Source organism: Anastrepha obliqua, chromosome 1 (genome assembly GCF_027943255.1).
Source record: "Anastrepha obliqua isolate idAnaObli1 chromosome 1, idAnaObli1_1.0, whole genome shotgun sequence".
Classification (NCBI taxonomy): Eukaryota; Metazoa; Arthropoda; class Insecta; order Diptera; family Tephritidae; genus Anastrepha; species Anastrepha obliqua.
The window spans coordinates 115,251,408-115,269,787 of NC_072892.1; the positions used below are offsets into that span (position 1 = coordinate 115,251,408).

Below are 18,380 nucleotides of genomic sequence, written 5' to 3' on the forward strand. Positions count from 1 at the left end.
AAATAATTAAATAATAATAAAAATAATTTAAATAATAAATGAAAATGGTGAATGTAAGGCAATTTTGCGATATTGCAGGGTGCACGGTGGAACTATCTACACCTGAATTTCAACTTTTTGTTTAATTAAATTTACTTATACATATAAAGTGCCACAAAAATTTCCTTATAAGAAAACAGCTGATAAAATATTTTCTGCTTCCGAGACAGCAGAACTCGTCTACTACTTCTTCGTAGAGTTCTACTTAGTAAATGGATGAATTCTACTTTTTCGGAAGCGTAATCAGCATATATTGCGCCTCAGCATCCAACATTTGCAGTCGAATGTCAAAGAATCGTGTTGTGCTTGGTCTTTTGGACAAAGTGTGCAGATCATCACAAATACCACACGAACGAAATTAAGGCTCTTTTAAAGTCTGTTTTTCTGTATGGGTGTGAGGCATGGAACACAACAATGCGTGATATACGAGCACTACAGGTATTTATCAATTGCTGGTACCATCACTAATATTTACATCTGGCATTTACGAAACAGATCCAAAATCCGACGGCGCAAGTGGAAATGGATCGGTCATACACTATGAAAACGGAATGGAGATATCACAAAAGTAGCCCTAGACTGGAAACTGCAAGGCAGTAGGAGATGTGTAAGGCCATCTAACAGGTGGAGGCGACTATTATAAGCAGAGGCGCTACAAGCAGATCGCACTTGGTTAAAATTCTTAGCTTTAAATAAATCTAATTAACTTATTTATTGAGCCTCTTCGCTCCAGCTAGGAACTACGGGAAAATATATACACATGTCGTGAAAAATGCGGTTGATTCACTCATATTTGAACTTTTTTCTCGAAAATATCCTTTCAATTGAACTGCATTCAAAAAGCGTTAACAAGGAAGATGGGAATCCACTGCCTCGAATTCCAATATAAGATAAAAGCCAGCCAAAGAATAATAATCACAAAAGTAACCCAATATATGCTCTTAGAACTTATTTTAGGCACTTAAAATATGCCATTAAATTCTAAATGTAGGGTTTTTCAGTAAGAGCGCTTCAACTTTTGAACTTTTTTGAATAAAACACAAACGGTTTGACTTTTTTAACTAATTTTTTTTTTTATTATCGAGTTTGAACATATACATTTAAGTATGAAATTCGATTTCTTTTGCATGACCACCGCGTGCACGGAGTCCAATCGTTGAACCCAATTTTCGACCAGTCTTTTGCATAAATCGGCCGAAATTCCAGCAATTTCGCGTTCAATATTGGCTCTGAGCTCACAAATCATCGCCGGCTTGTTACTGTAGACCAATGACTTCACATAACACCAAACCGGGACGGCTTGTTAAATGGACCGTAAAATGGCCGTAATGCTCTTAAAGTAGCAGCAACAGAACGATTATTTTCATAAAAAATTTGCACGATTTGCAATCGTTGCTCAAGTGTGTAGCGTTCCATGATGAAATGTATACTAATGAAGTTTACAAATCACAAGCGAAAAATAAAAAATATTGCGTCGTTCGCCCTCCCTATCGGAAAAAAGTTGAAGCGCACCTATTGAATAACCCTATATAAGCCTAAAAATACATAAATACATTTTAAGTCCGCATAAGCTTTATTTACTTAGTTCTTATTTAATTTTAAAATTTTCTGAAAATATAGTTCACTCTCTTACAAAAACCATTTAAATCCAAGTATTAAAACTTTGCGCGAATTTCAAAAAGTTCAGAAAATTTAGAAAAATATCAAGTATGCAGGATTATAATACATTGAGTTTCCATATAACAAAGTGCAAGTTTGAAGGATTTGATTTTTGACAATTTTTTTTCTGATGGTCGAAAAATGTAGGCTCTTTCTGGCGCAGAATGAGTTTATAAATATAAAAACGCACTTTAACATGCTTTGCATTTTTAACACAGTGCAGAACTATTCATTTATTGCAAAGTATACTCTTAGAAATATAGCTTAAATTTAAATTTTTTTTCTTGTTGCTTGTACACGTGCGCCTATGCTCCACAAGGAGTTAAAAGAAAACATATACATATACATATATGCGTAACAAAAACCATATTGGAACGTATTTTGCGTTCTCCTGAAATTACAGAGTACCATCTTAGATAAAATAATAACTTGGAAATTTGTTGAGTAGGGTCTTTAAAGGATCGTAGGAATAAAAATATTGAAGATGAGCGAAATTATATCGAATAAAAAAAATTATAATATTTGAAGTAAACGATTACGTGTTCTGAGGGCATGCTTAATTTATTATTATTGAAAGTTTCCCAAAAGTGTATATAAAAAACAAGATGTATACATAAAAAAAGATACTTTTTACATCAAAACATGAGATAAGAATCCCAAAAATAAACACAAGCCGCTTACTGAATGTCGCGAGCAAATCAATAATTCACTGCGTTTACATGTGTTACATACATATTTAAATCATTAAGATCAAAGAACCTGTATTACAAAGTACAAACTGAGTTCGCTTGTCAAACTGGTAATTTTAAACGGTGCGAATTATTTATGAAAGTACATAGGTACATGTATATCCGATTTAAGTAATGGGCATAAGCATATTGTGTTTCTACAAATTTCAAGAGTAATGCCCCAAATCCTTTGCTTTGTCCAAGCTAAGCCTGAAGACTATCATTGCCATAGTACAATGAAATATTTAGTCCTGATAGGATGTTTACTTCGAAAGAAAATCACAAAGCACTTACTTATCTGAGTTCTTTATAAATCCACTGAAATTATTTTCTTGATCAATATGTAAATTTTTGTATTTTAGGGTAAACAAACAGTAAAAAATAGAAGCAATACATTTTTATTGTCAATTTGTTAATTGTTGCTATTGTTGCTAATTCACACCGATTTGTTAAAAATCGCAGCAGATTCTCTAATTAAATTATATGTATCTAATTAATTTATATATACATATATATATATATATATATATATAGAGAGAGAGAGAGAGAAAAAGAGAAAGGGAGATACATAAACAAGCACACACTGACTTGGCTGAATTGGGGATATCGTGAATTATTTCTAATGGCGGTCAAAACCTTTTATGCAAATTTTGTAAATTTCAAATAATTAATGGCAATACTCGCAATATACGAAAACCTGTTTAAATCGCTTTCTTGCTGACTTCTTGACAACACAATGACTTTGTGGGTCAAATTGCTAGCCAAGGCCATCAAATTTTTACGTGTTATGAGTCAGAGAACGCCATACCAAAACGGAAAAATATCAGCGCCGAATATCATCCATAACAAAGATGAATCATTTAAAAACCACATTTGGTATACATTGGTCAAATCAAATTGCTAATAAAGTATACGAAAATAATAAATAAAATAATAATATATTATGTTTTTTTCTACTTATTTATGGTGACCCTAATAAGCGCTTTGATAAACAATTGTGGTTATGAAATTATTAGTGCCTCTAGTGCCTAAATTATATATCTTCTTTGTTTATTTTTTTACATTTTTTATTATTTCTAAACCACTTTATTGGTGTTAAGTTTACACTGATTTATTTATTTAAGTATTTCTTTATTTATTCATTTAGTCATCAATTAAAGAACAACTCAAATAGATTAATAACACGAACGCTTGGGGAAAAGAAATCTATTATTTTCTTGGTAGATGGCTGTAGTTATCGATATCCCGCTCAAAGGATTCAAAGTTTATGCTCGTTGTTAAGGTGATATTTTATACTAAAATAATTTTTTTGCTATTTTTTGTTTGTTCCATTCCGTTGGGAATTACAGGTTGTTAACAATGGAAGTCAACAAAGAGAAAATTAGGTACATTTTACAACTTTTCTTTGATAAAAGCGAAAGTGCAAGCCAATCCACTGAAATTGCTAAAACTGCTACTGTAACAGCTTGGATTTATGGTGAGATACATTAGTCACAATTCAAAAAGAGTATCCCTATATTAAGTTTTGACTTAAAAGTCTCTTATGAGTTAGAGAATATGTCTAGTTTTTTACAGAATTGGCGATACTGCTTTGTACAACGTGTGAGCGATTCGTTATGACTAAAATTGGGTTTGTAATAAGGTAAATGGAACATGTAGCTGAGGCCACGATTACGAATAGTTCAAATGAAAAGTAAGTGAGAGAGTTTATTATTTCCAGTAAGAAGTGGCATTTGATATGATTCGTGGCTATGTCCGCTATACAAATTACCGATGACATTTTTTCTTCGTATTTCGATGGTAACAAATAGCATCCACTTTTATATATAAGCAAACTACAAGGCAAAGGAAGGGAAATTATGGCAAATCTAGTGAAACGTTGCAGTACCTTCTCAATTTTTAGACATACATCCACATAGAATGGATCCCAGATAACGCTGCAATATTCGAGTCTTGATATTAAGTTAAGTTGGATTGAAACGGTTGTCCTGTGGGACACACTCAGGCTCATAGCCCATTGTGATGCAACGTGGGGAGCTTTCCCCATCTCGAGTGATTTTCAAAAATTTTAGAATATCTCTCATTTCTGCAGATCTGAGATCTTCCGATTTGTTAAACAATTGTCTGCCTCGAATAGTAAATCTACGTCTGGTTAGAGCAGGACAATAGCATAGAAGGTGCAAGATTGTCTCTCCCTCTTCCTCATCAAGACAACTTCTACAAAAGTCATGTGCTTATACACTCATCCTTTGGTCGTGCCTACCTATTAGACAGTGCCCAGTTATGACTAAAATCAATGTGCTGAGATTGTGTTTATTTTGGCTTAGCAGAGATTCTGTGCGTTTAGCATTGAGAGTCGGCCACATTTGATGCGCGATTTTGCAGGTGGCTTCATTACGCTATCTTTCGTTCGCTTTCCTTACAATTTCTTCAAGGATGAGTAGCTTACAGGGAGCCGGTTATACTCACCCTGTCTTGCATCGTCCTGTTCCCACTCTTCCCTTAAAGGTAGGAGGGTCGTGAACGTTGTAATGGTAGATGTAGGCGGGAGTGCATAGTCTACCAATCCGGGAAGATCCAAAGTGCCAGCCTGGATTTTACTGTGAACGTAGTTCTTATTTGATCTTGATTTGGCTTGATCTTACAAAAGACGAATACAAAATCTTCAGCGTAGAAAGATCCTGGAACTCCCTTGAATCCTTTACTATAAAGCTGAGCTTAGATCTAGACTTGGCAATCATAAAGTCTATATGTTTAGAAAACTACATTGTTGATGTAAATCTGACCTCAAATTCTTTCTTTTCACACATTTTTGTGAGTGTGGTAGTGCCCAAGTTGTAATCGAAATCAAACGCAACTTCGCGAAGGACATATTCTAACATATACTAGCATTAAGGGGAATAAAGTTATTATCAGACCAATGTTTCCAATCTTGTAAAGTCCTCTGGAAGTCTCATACAGTAGTAACGTCGTCTATACGACAGTAAATTCTTAAGTCATCTACATAGTACATCAGACAACGCTATGTCAAAAGAAAAAGTTTGGAATATCATTAACAAAGATTGACAATAATAAAGGCCTGAGATGGCTGCCTTGCGGTACATGTGACGAAACTTTGATGGCGTCAGATTTTACATTGTGTATACGAACGAAATGAGTTGAGTCAAAGAGATGGGATACAAATCCCACAAGTAAGCTAGGGTCCAATTGAACCCAGATTTTTAAGTAAGATACTATGGCTGACTCTATCGAATGCTTTGACAAGTCGGTGAATATGTTGGCCTGTTTTAAATTGTTTTAAAACAAGATTTGCGAATAAAGCTAAATTCGTAACAGTAGATCTGAAATTTGGAATATAATCAAATCATGGACCTGAGTACATGGCTTTCAGAATAATCGCATCGGAATTCCTGAGAAGCTTTAAACTACTCGCTGATAGATACAAAACACTGACGTCAGAACCAGTCTGTGAACGTCTTAGTAAATGTGAACCGACTTTGGAAATCCAAATCCCCAAAATTTAATATTTAATATGTATTAGCAATAAGTCACCTACCCAAATCACAAATACTTATTCATAATTACGTTTCTTGTTTCTTTGAATGATCGTTTCTTTGATGGATCACAGTCAAACTCTAAGATGTCATATCAGTAACACGAAGGGCGTGCTGACGGAATATAGCCTATTAGCAGCATATGTTTATGATATAGGAATCTCGGACAGCGAAGAATGCAGGAAATGTAGAGAGCAGGACTCAAGGGAAATTGTAGAGCATTGGATGGAGAGCGGATGTCACACGTTATTCAAAATACGCCTTAAATATCTGGGGGCACCACAGTTCTTGGTGTTTGGCCGAGCTCCTCCTCCAATTTGTGGCGTGCGTCTTGATCTTGTTCCACAAATGGAGGGACCTACAGTTTTAAGCCTACTTCATGGCAGAAATACACTCGGAGCTTAGCCATTGCCTGCCGAGTGGCGACTGCTATTAGAAAAATGTTTTTCTTTTTTTGGTGTTTCACCGAGATTCGAACCTATGTTTTCTCTGAACTCCGAATGGTAGTCACGCAACAACCCATTCGGCTATGGCGACCATAGTTTGATTGAGTGGGAAAAATCTCAGCAGTGGGTTGGAAAAATCTCCTTAAATTCGTAATAGAAACAGGCACCATGCGGGTGGACTATTTCAAAACTCATAACTAATGAAGTTCATCTGGTATCGCTATGGACCGATCCGGTCTATGACTGCAAAACAACCACTTCAACCTAACTTAGCCTAACATTTGAATGTTGCACTCGATTGTTTTCCTGTAGTTACGATTGCAAAATTGTATGCAGTTATGATTAGCATTAAAATTATAAGCATTATTCTTGTTGTGTTAGGATTGAATCAGTAATTAAAATAAAATAAATAAATAGTGGAGTATAAAAATATACATATTTTTGAAATTTAACCTTTTTTTATTTTTATTAAATTGAGTCATCTATTCCTCCCTTTTTGTTTGCTAATTGTTCACTAGAACTGAAAGGTAAGAATAAAAATAATAATGTTAAATGCCATTAACATAATGAATAGAGAATAAAGCCGATAATGCTGTGCACGAGGTAATCTCGAAAACTACTAACTGAAATTGGATGTGATTCTTTGTAATATAATTCGTAATTCTAGAAGTAAGATCATTACTACGCAAAACTAATATAAACCAAAAAGTTCCGAAAATAATAGGACTATGAATAAGTTCGTGCGGTTTTACAACAGATGGCGTAACTTGATTATTATTCCATCGATCCACATTTCCAAACATTCATTGGAGAGCTACTGTCGTAAGGCACAAACGTCAGTATAAGTTTTTTATTTGAAGCGTAAACAACAATATTTTTACCACACTTGAAAATGTCGAATTCGGGAATGATCCGAAAGGTAGGCCATTGGGTGCCGTATGAATTGAAGCCAAGAGACGTTGAACGCCGTTTTATGGCATGCGAACAACTGCTTCAACGGCACAAAAGAAAGGGTTTTTTGCATCGAATTGTGACTGGCGATGAAAAGTGGCTCCATTACGACAATCCAAAACGTCGGACAACGTATGGATACCCTGGCCATGCTTCAACATCGACGTCGGCGCAGAATATTCATGGCCTGAAGGTTATGCTGTGTATCTGGTGGGACCAGCTGGGTGTTGTGTATTATGAGCTACTGAAACCGAATGAAACGATTACGGGGGATGTCTACCGACGACAATTGATGCGTTTGAGCCGAGCACTGCGAGAAAAACGGCCGCAATACGCCGATAGACACGACAAAGTTATTTTGCAACATGACAATGCTCGGCCACATGTTGCACAAATGGTAAAAACTTACTTAGAAACGCTCAAATGGGATGTCCTACCCCACCCGCCGTATAGTCCAGACCTTGCGCCATCCGATTACTATCTCTTCCGATCGATGCAACATGGCCTGGCTGACCAGCACTTCCGTAATTACGATGAAGTCAAAAAATGGATCGATTCGTGGATTGCGGCAAAACCGACCGAATTTTTCACAAAGGGAATCCGTGGATTGCCAGAAAGATGGGAAAAAGTAGTAGTAAGCGATGGACAATACTTTGAATATTAAATTTGTAACCATTTTACGTCAATAAAGTTTCAAATTTCGAAAAAAAACCACACGAACTTATTCATAGTCCTATTAGTCAGGTGTAAAATTTTCTAAATTGAATTATTAAGTATTCAAAATCAAATGCGGTTCTGATGGTGAGAAAAAGAAATGCGAAAATTTTGTTTACAGGCATCCTTGGCACATTCTTCACTTCAAGTGTTGTTGAGTGTTTAAGTGAAAAGAAGCAAAATGGCTAATTAAATGCGCCGCACTATGTGCATACTTGCCTTAATCACTATCAATTCGTACCCCTACGATTTCTTTTCATATACAACCAGTTGCAAGATTATAAGTACATCACTATTTTTTATGAAAATTAAATTCATACTACAAACAAAAATCTTATCAGCTAAGTTTCAAACTTAGTACAAAATTCTTAAACATTTGCTGCAGTTTCATCCATGCTTAAAATTTTTTGCAAAATAAGCAATACACATAAAGTTGAATTCAAAATAATAGTTGCATGCTCAGAAGAAAGCAGAAACAGCTCTCCTTCAGCAATTAATGTCAGTTTAAAGAATACAGTTTAGTGTTTATAATTCATTTAACTATATTAGGATATGCACCGCCTTGCTTTCAGGTTTTTCTATCTGGTCCCGCCTTTGCTTTTACACAAAGTATAGTACTTGCTCGATGTTTTTGCATGGAAGAAAAAGTCTAACACCGTCAACAAAAATTGCGCAAAATCAGCGGTTCGTTGCAGACACTTGAAACTGTTACTTTGTTGTACTCAATTTTAATGGGCTATAAAACTGTATACCCGAAAAATTCTGAAGATGCTGGTTAAAATGTTAAAAATGTTGATGGAATTTTTAATAATTTTGCAGAATGCTTGAAACTGTGGTTTTTGTTGCTTATTTTTATATGAGTTTATGATTCTGTATTTTAGAAGAAATAACAGTGGCACGAATTAATAGTGATTAGTGCAAATATACACTTGAATTTTAAGATTGTATCAAATTGACACAAACAACGCTTGAAGATTTAAGTAATTCTTTGTATAAAAAAACTAGTTTATTTCTTTACTACACTGCTAAATATATTTCTTGTCAATGTTCGAATTTTTATGGCCTGATGGGTAAAAATTTTTCGCTCATACAACTATTTTCGCAGCTACTTTCACTGGCATGCAATAAACGAGTTAAGCATGACAACTTTTTCGCTGCACAGTTGTTAATGTTCTCAATAAAATTATTTATGACACTATTATTCTTCTATTTCATTTGGGTTTGAGCTGTTTCAAAGCTGTAAACCGAAGCGAAGTAGTTGACAATAATAAATGAAGTTGAAATTTAATAGGTTCGTCTCTCTATTCACCACCAATTCATTATATGCACATGCAGTGGGTGTCTCATTCCCAAGACAAACGAGCATGTAAAGCAATTGTAAAATTAATGATTATCGTTCCGTTAATATAAATCCACTCTAAATTTTCTACATGCAAGCAATGAGTGCCATCATTCAAATGTGTCGCGTTATCATGAATTTGAAATCACTCATACGCCACCGTGTTACACAAAACAAGCGCAGCATTCACATGTGGATATGCAAGCACATATCAACGCGTGTCTGCATATCTTTCGAGTGTCATGCACGTCCCATATCTGTACTACCAGCAGATCAAGAAATCAAAGTGTTTGCAAATCAGAATGAGACAGCGAGTCATCGCGTACAAAATCAACATGCATAAATTTACATGATATTGTATCAATGTCGCGTATACGCAATGTCAAGCCTGCCCTATGCCTTGCATATGTATGTATGTACATGGGGGAGCCTGTAAAGGCTTGTAAAAAACGTATGTAAATTAAATGAGGATATTTTTATGTTAACTTTTCATTTTTCAAGCGCCAAAGTAATTTAGTAAAAAACAATAAAAGTGTTATTTCCATTACTAACAATGAAACTGATTGTTTGAGTGCCTGCCAGCAGCATAGCTGCACGACAGCATGCCAGCATTTGTAATGCAAATATGTTATTAAACGGGAGTACGTAAAAATATGCGTATGTGTTCATGCAGCAAAACACATGTGCACATATTATATATATGTATGTATGTGTGTATGTATGAATGTATGTGAGCTTGTTAACGCTAGACAATCACAACCATTGATGGCGGTTAGCGCACAGAAGCTTTGAGACATTTTCCAAATTAGCTGCTTCTTCAGTTGTCACTATGGCTTTATTACGACCAAATCGCGACACAATGACAATTCATTTCCCCGATTTCCACATCACTCATCTATTTATTTATTTGTTTAGCTTTGTCTATTGTGCTTTCATTCGCCATCGCTTTATTGTTTCTCGAAATCCACATATCCTCATGCTTGCATATGCCAAGTGCAATCTCCCAGGTAAAGATACATAGATATATATATCCACTTATTCATTGGTTGCATTTGTTGTTGTTTTGTGGTTTTTATGTTTAATTGTGTGCATTTGACCAAAGTTTTCTAATTTCAAACAAGTAAGCAAATGAATGTCAGTGCAATCACAAAGCGATGGACGTGCGGACAGGTAGTCAAACAAATGGCCAGACAGCTGAATAAATGCGTAGAAGTAAAGACAAACAAATGAATGCAGAAAAATGTGTCGCGTTACAGCAGTCAAATTGTGGTACAGTAAATAAGGAAGAGGTAGGAAATGATTTTTAGAAGGAAAAGATGAAGAAGATGTTGAAATTGAGTAAAAGAAATGATATTTCTCGCAATTACTTTTGACTGCTTAAAAAATTTAAGGTAATTGTGATATTTTCCATTCCAGTCACTAAGCCAAACAAGTTTAAAATAATAATTAACAGGTACTTATATTAGCCTTTAATGAATAATCGACATAAATTAGAAATTAGTAAATGAAGGTTATTCAGCGAAGCCAGCTGCAACATTATTAACGGTCGCCATAGTCGAATGACTTGGTGGGTGATTACCATTCAGAAGTGCTCAGATTTGAATCTCCGGGCATGAAATATCAAATTATAGAGAACATTTTTTCTAATAGCTGTTGCCCCTTGGTAGGCAACGGCAAACCTCCGAATGTATTTTGGACATGAAAAAGCTTTTTTTTAGAAATGATAGTGCTCGCCAGTTACCGTAAGGGCTGTGCTCCTTTCAAAATAAGCACCGATGATACCGCCAGCATGTAAACCGCACGAAAAATGAAAAAAGGGCTCTATGAGCTTCGCAAACAAATTTATTTTTTTCAAAGAAAAATTCCACAGTATCCTTGATTTAGATGTTGCTCCCGCGAGATATCATTGTGGCTCTATGCTTGAATCTTTGTGCACTAAGTCATGCATTCTTAATTTAGGGAAATTTGCAAATCTATCCTGTAAAGCTTATATAATAGTAAATTAAATCTAAAAATATCTGGAGAAGATTTTGCTCTCTTTAATTTCTTTTTTCTCACTTAGGAGTTTATTTTCTATATTTGCATTTTACGAAAAAATAATCCAAAAATATTAAATTATATTTTTTGCGGTTGTGTATGGAAGTATACTTGTTCTTGTTTAACCGCATAGGAATATTAGGCCAAGTAAAAAACTCTGAGCATATTTTTGCTTTATTTCTATGTATGTGCATTTGTAATAACAACCCGTTCTTAATAACTGAATCAAATGCAATTAAATTCGTAAATTGGAAAAGAATCAATTTTGACTTGTGTGCCAAATTTCTGCAGAAAAAATTAAATTATTTCAATTTATTTTCGCTTATATAAATATTTTATAAGCAAACCTCTTTGTTTATTTTTGCCGTTTGTTTACAGTAATAATAGAAATGAACAAAATATGGCCAATTAAGGAACTATTTTTATATAAAATCCGAGATATAAATAACCAAGTCGGAAATTAATTTTATTTTATTGGCTTTCTATTTCGCCATGAAAGCATCAATCAAAAATTTCATGTCAAAAATGCAAAGATATTACGCGTCGCACCCTCTACCCAAGGAAATATCTTTTGCCCTCAAATTTACAAACAAAATAACTGGCTAGATAGCCAACACTATAATTTATTGATAGTTATATTTCAGAAGCCGCCAGAAAACGGTGGACTGAATTAAGTTCCTTAAGTTCCATAATCTTATGCCTAGAAATGAAGGACCTGCGTTTTGAAAATTAGTGTTACTCTTTATGATTGGATATCCAGTTAAGAGCACTGGCAGAGTTTGGATGGCTCGAGCAGCCACTAGAGATAATACATATTTAAAATTACATTTTAGTATGACCCATAAATAAGTCAGCAGTGTAGAAAAAGATAGAGAGCTGTTAACGAAAGTAAGAACGTCTAAGTTCCGACTGAAGGTAATGCTAAAAGTGTTTTCAATATGAATATGTTCCGGCTTGGCAGACAGCGGCTAGACAGTTCCATGTCGTCGTATTGGCGCTGCTGCGTGTATGTAATTCCCTAGAGGGACTAGATTCTACTAATGAATCGGCCTGCTGTTTGCTCGTTGTTACAGAGTTTTTAGCGAAAATTGAAATTTTTCGTAGTTCCTCAAGATGAAGTTGCAGTTACCACAAGGGCACTCATCATGGCGGCGTACTGGAAGTCAAGGAAAAAGTAACTGTGGTGTCAAATAAGTAAATTGTGAATGATTATCAAGGGTGCTTCTAATCGTGAACGCTCATTTCGTATTTATATATTACACAAGGTGGCACAAAATTAATTTGCTTTTGAATAACTTTTTTACTAAATAAAAATGTGATTTGAGTGACGACTTGTTTGTATACTGCAATTGTATAGTTCACAAGGGTCAAATAAGGTAGACGTACAATGCCAGTTGCAAAAATTAAAAAACTTCCGATATGGTGATTAATTTTGCGCCTCCTAGTATACACCATTTATCAAAGAAGTGTTTATTCAAGGGTTAATTATTACGTGTATTTTGTAAATAGGTGACCAGTGTATAAATTCATTACCTTTTTGCAATTTATTATATTTACTCGAAGGAAAAAATACATATAGTGAGCCAAATTATTTAAAAATTTCTAAATTCTCAGATTTCTTATTCATTCACAATTTTCTTATTTCAAATTAATTATTAATTTCCACATCTTCATCCATCATTTGTATATTTGTATTTAAGCAAAATGTGCTAGTGATTGCGACGAGAGTAAGATATCGATTGTTGATCTTACTTAAATGTGGCCTTCTAAATTCAATGGCGTTCTCCGTTTTGCCAGATTGGTTTCCGTTTTCGAGATAACGGTATTTGAAAAAGTTGTTTAAGTCGGATATTCAAAACTATTATCTCAAATAGGATCCGAATAATCAATTGTAGAGGAGTTGTATATTCTAGTCGGCTGGAGTAAATTATTTTCACTAGCAACTTTCTGTTTATGACAACAGTGATCGATATCTTGTAAAGTATCGATCAAACAACTTAAAGTTTACACTCGTTGTCAAGGTGACATTTCACACTAAAAAAACTAGTTTGCTGTTATTTATTTGTTTCATTTAGTTGTGAGTTACAGGGTGGTAACAATGGAAGCCAACATAGAAAAAATTCAGTATATTTTACATTGCTTCTTTGATGAATGCGAAAATACAAGCCAGGCCGTTGAAATTGTGAATGGTGTTTATGGTGTGGATAATATAACAGCAATTACGTGCAATTTTGGTTCTATCGATGCCGTTCAGACATTTTTGATGTTTAAGAAAATGTCGATAAAATCACAAAATAATCGAAGTTAACCGGAATTTTAGTAGTCGTAGCATCGCCTAGGAACTAAAGATCGACCATAAAACAGTTTTAAGCCATTCGCGCAAAAATTTTACGCAAAAATTTTACCCAAAAATAATGAATTCCTTTTTCCCCAAGCATAATTACAAAAACCAATATAACTTTGCAGACACCCTTTTTTGACATCCCTTGGTCTTAACTTCCCATATTTATTACTTCTGATTGGTGTCGGTTTGTTCGACAGTCGTCTTAGTTGAAAATGCTCGTAGTCTCATAGAAGTATTTTCTTTTCAAATAGCGCTTCAACGCGACAGCTAATGGCGAAACATAGAATAAATTTTTCCCCAAGAAAATGATTCAGAACTAAAAGGGAATAGGCGGCAATGCAATTCAAGGTTAATTCAATAATCCCTTAGATACATCGTACGACCAAGACTTGCCACTTACTTTTCACCTAATCTAAGTTTCTGAATTTAATTTCATTGAGCTTAGATTTAATTTCCACTTCTTATTACTTGCAAAATGTGTGTCACATCATTCCTCACACAAAATCTACTACCTTCATTTGCCTCTTAATTAAGGCATCGGCTAATTAAACCCGTAAAAAGCACAAGAATTTCTTCAAGCAAATCTGTGCCCAACGGAACATAAGAAAGCAAACTAAGCGCACACAAAAAACGGAGAAGAAGCTAGGCCATAGGTGTGCATCATCCATCATTTGTGTATTTGTATTTAATTTAGATTATTTTCTCAAACCTCTTACCAATAAAATGCAAATATTCTTAATTACTTTAGACGAATTTTCACTAAGAGCTTTTCTTCAACACTATACAACCAAGAGTAAGTTTATTTTCCCTCGATAGTTGGCATCTTATATTAATTTGTATTCCAGAGATATTCTTAATCACCACCCGTCCACTTCATCTTAATTTATGTTTACTTGTTATTGTCTTTACCAAACAGTTACCTCTGTGTTTATATACGCGCGTGTATGCGTGTGTATATTGCACTGTAATGTCAATTTAATTTGCTGCTACATAAATTATTTTCCAGGCTTTTTACCTTCAGCTGGGCGAGTCGTTTTTCAAATTTTCCACTTAAATCTTGGTGTATCGAAGGTAGAAGCAAAAGCCAAACAAAAAAGACAACACAATTGTCTACCTTGTTGCTAGCACTTTTCAGTCCACACAATTCTCTATCCATTTGCAGAATTACAAAATTAAAAAGTGAAATTTTAGCAATGAAAAATTATCCAGTACGAAAGGATTCTCATCCCTTTCATGACATACAATCCTTTATGATTCAAAAGTTTGCCTGTTCATTTCCTATTTCCTATTTCGTACCATTTCACTTTTAGTTTTTGCTTTGTACTTATACTTTTATTTCATCTTTTATTTTGTCTTTTAATGAACGTAGTTTTTATTTCTTCAGCACTCACTCACCAAATTATTAATTGCTTCTGCAATTAAGATATATTTTTGCTACTCCTGCGGCCTTTGCTTAATTGCACTGCAATAATTTGTCCTCCGTTCTGGCTGGGAAGTTTGTTTTGAGTTTTTTTGTTTGAAAATCAACGAATTTTCGTTAGAATACTATCCCTTTTGACTGGCTAACTGCGACTGTTGCAAGTTGCTGGTTGCGCGTGCGAAACGTTAGTGATATTGCCCCACGAATCGACTGCCGTTTTTATACGCCCGTTTAGCGAATTGTGCCTGTATCTCTACTTGCATCTATGTGTGTATGTGTTGGTGAATTCGGATATCGCCGATGCTCGTTCAGTGGGGTGGGTTGTTTGGGTGCTCTGCTGCTGGAATTTTTGTTCCATTCTCATAACTGTGTTCCATAGTTCTGGCGTTGCGGCGCCGACGTCATACCGTTGCCTTTTTTCGCAGCAGCTATTGTTATCGCACTGCCGACGCTATCTTATCACAGCTGACAAATACAAGTAACTGACTGCTTATTTGAAGCTGCCATTGCGGCATTTCGCTCGTTCAAATCTACTGCTGCAGTTAATTCTGTTGTTCCGCTGCCAAGTCATAATTCGGCTGTATTTGTTCTGGTATAAATGTAAATAAACACGTATATGTATGGGTGTTTAAATATGCACGTTTATGTGTGTATGTATGCAGTATGTGCGGTGAATTATTTGTTTGTCGCTCAAATGTTTGCTGGCGTGTTTGCTGTCAAACCGATGCCGGCTGCATAGCAGCGCTGTTGGCGAGGGCGTGTTGTGCATGCTCAACCACGTGCAATCTCGGATTGTGCGGCAATTCGTTATTTCTGTCGAACAGTTTGCTCTAATTTGCTTTGATCGTAATTTTGTCTTTGTACTTACGTATTTTCGTGCTCCTCTGCGACTGCCTAGGGTCGGTTACGCTGCAATTTAAGCTGCAGTCTCAGACGAAGTATTGACAAAATGAGAATATTCAAAAATGTTAGCGCTTTTTTAAATCTATTTTGTACCCAATATATATTTAAGTTATGTCACCACTATACTTCCCAACGTCGCACCCTGTGATCACATTGCACTACACGTGAGTTCATTGCTCCAATTAAAGTTCACACAAGAACTTTCGCTGACGCGACACACGCGCAAGCGATCAATTGCAATATCCAATGCTTGGGAATTGCAAGGCCAGCATATTGGCCAACACGCGCAACCCAACGATTGCGAAATACCAGCAAGTGGTGGGAACTGCAACGTTGGCGAATTAGCTTAGGTTAAGAAGCTAGTTGGTAAGAATTATAATTTGTAAAGTTTAGTTAGAGTCAGAACCGCAACTAGTGCGGAATAAAATTTATTTGTGAAAACCTAAAATCGCGTTTTTTATGTTATCGGTGAACAGTTGGTTCACCGCAACTTTAATTTTTTCAAAGCCCCTATCGGTCAGGGCTTAAGTGGCGCCCGAGCAGTCGGTGCGAAGTGGCTTAAAACAAAAAAAAAAAAAACAACAATAAACGATAACAAAATTTTTCTACATGTGCCAAAGCAACATAGCCAAAGTGACTTAAAAAAATAAACGATAATAGTAATAAAATTTTCCATGGCAAAGTCGAAAACGGAGTCAAAATCGAAGTCAACAACAAATCGGCATAGGCAGTTCCTGTAACATAAAGTGCTAATTGAACTAAATTTTACGTGGTTTGCCACAAACGAATTGAAACAAGAAATTTGAATAGAATTTTCGTTTTTTGGATAAAAATTAAGCTTTGTTGGAATGCCAGTTGGTGCTTGTAAAATCAGTCAAACATCCTTTGTGAAGTGCAATACTTAGCTGTGTGTGTGCGTGCTTTTGTGCATATCTGCCAATTCAACAGCAAATTTCGTGTAAAAGAAATCAAGTTCGGAAAAAACGGAAAAGTTAATTGCATTGATTTATTTTGCATACCAAACATCAAAAAAAAAAAAAAACACAACAAATTTTGACTGAACTCCATATTTGGAAACATTTGGTATCGCCGTTTTTTCAAGAAGCCCAATGAAATATTGGTTTGTGTAAGTTTACAAATCTATTCTATCTATATATATTTCTATTTTCAAAAAAAATGAACTCCGACGAGATTTCGAGGTCCCTCACAGAGATGAATGGCGCTCTGAATGCCATTCTTGGTAAGATAAAGAAGTTCGAGGAGCGTCTCAATAGGGTGGAAGCAACGAACAGAGATGACTCCTTGCAAGGCCTTACACAGGACCTGGAACGAATAGAGAGGGAAGTACTGGAGGTACGTAGACAGTCCACGGACACCAGGCCACAACCAGTCGAGCCACTAGTTACGCCTCGAACGGAAGATGAACTAACTCAAGTGGCCAAGCTTCCGGACTGTGTCAAGGAGCTGCAAGTATTCGATGGTTCACGGGAACACTATGGTTCCTGGGTGCACAGTGTAGAGTTAGTAATAAAAGACTACGAAATTGTGCGGCACAAGCCGATATATACCGCCATCCTAAGGCATATTAGGGGAAAAATTAGGGGGGCGGCCGATTCTGCGCTACTTGCGCACAACATCCACGATTCAGACTGGGCAAAAATTAAAGAAACCCTTTCGCTGCACTACGCAGACACTAGAGACTTACAAACGTTGGAACAGCAACTGACGTTAATGTCTCAAGGGCGGCAGAGGTTATCCGACTTCTATTCGCAAATCCAAAAACAGTTATCCCTAATGATAAACACGATAGAACCAGAAAAGTACGCACATAAGGAAACAATTGAAGCGCTGACAGAGGCGCACCGTCGAAGAGCACTAGATGTGTTCATAAGAGGTCTCAACGGGGATCTACCAGCCCTGCTCCTCGTTCAAAATGTCAAATCCTTACCAGAGGCATACTCTGCTTGCCTGAAGTTGCGGAATGCGGACCGCAGAAATACATTTCACCGTCCATCTCTAGCAAATAGAGGTGACGGGAATATTATTGATACTCCATCCTTCTCCCGTAACAGGCGGGATTACAATGGCCAAGGCTATTCTGGCCAGCAACATCCACGCCAGCCGAACAACAATCGAACGTGGCAAGACGGCAACCGGAAAGTACCAAGACCGTCTTACTCAAATTCAGGGCAAACAAGACCGCAAAATTGGCGGAGCACTCCGTCGGCGTTAGTAAAATCAAATTA

General features: G+C 35.9%; 1 protein-coding gene across 1 annotated transcript in view; it reads right to left on the minus strand.

Moving 5' to 3' along the window:
• Window positions 1-15,432, minus strand: part of LOC129235746 (calexcitin-1) — a 63,381-nt gene extending 47,949 nt beyond the window's left edge. The window contains exon 1 of the mRNA XM_054869758.1: window positions 15,207-15,432. The gene's annotated coding sequence lies outside the window, so the exon portion shown is untranslated. The remainder of the gene's footprint in view (window positions 1-15,206) is intronic.
• Window positions 15,433-18,380: the final 2,948 nt, after the last annotated feature.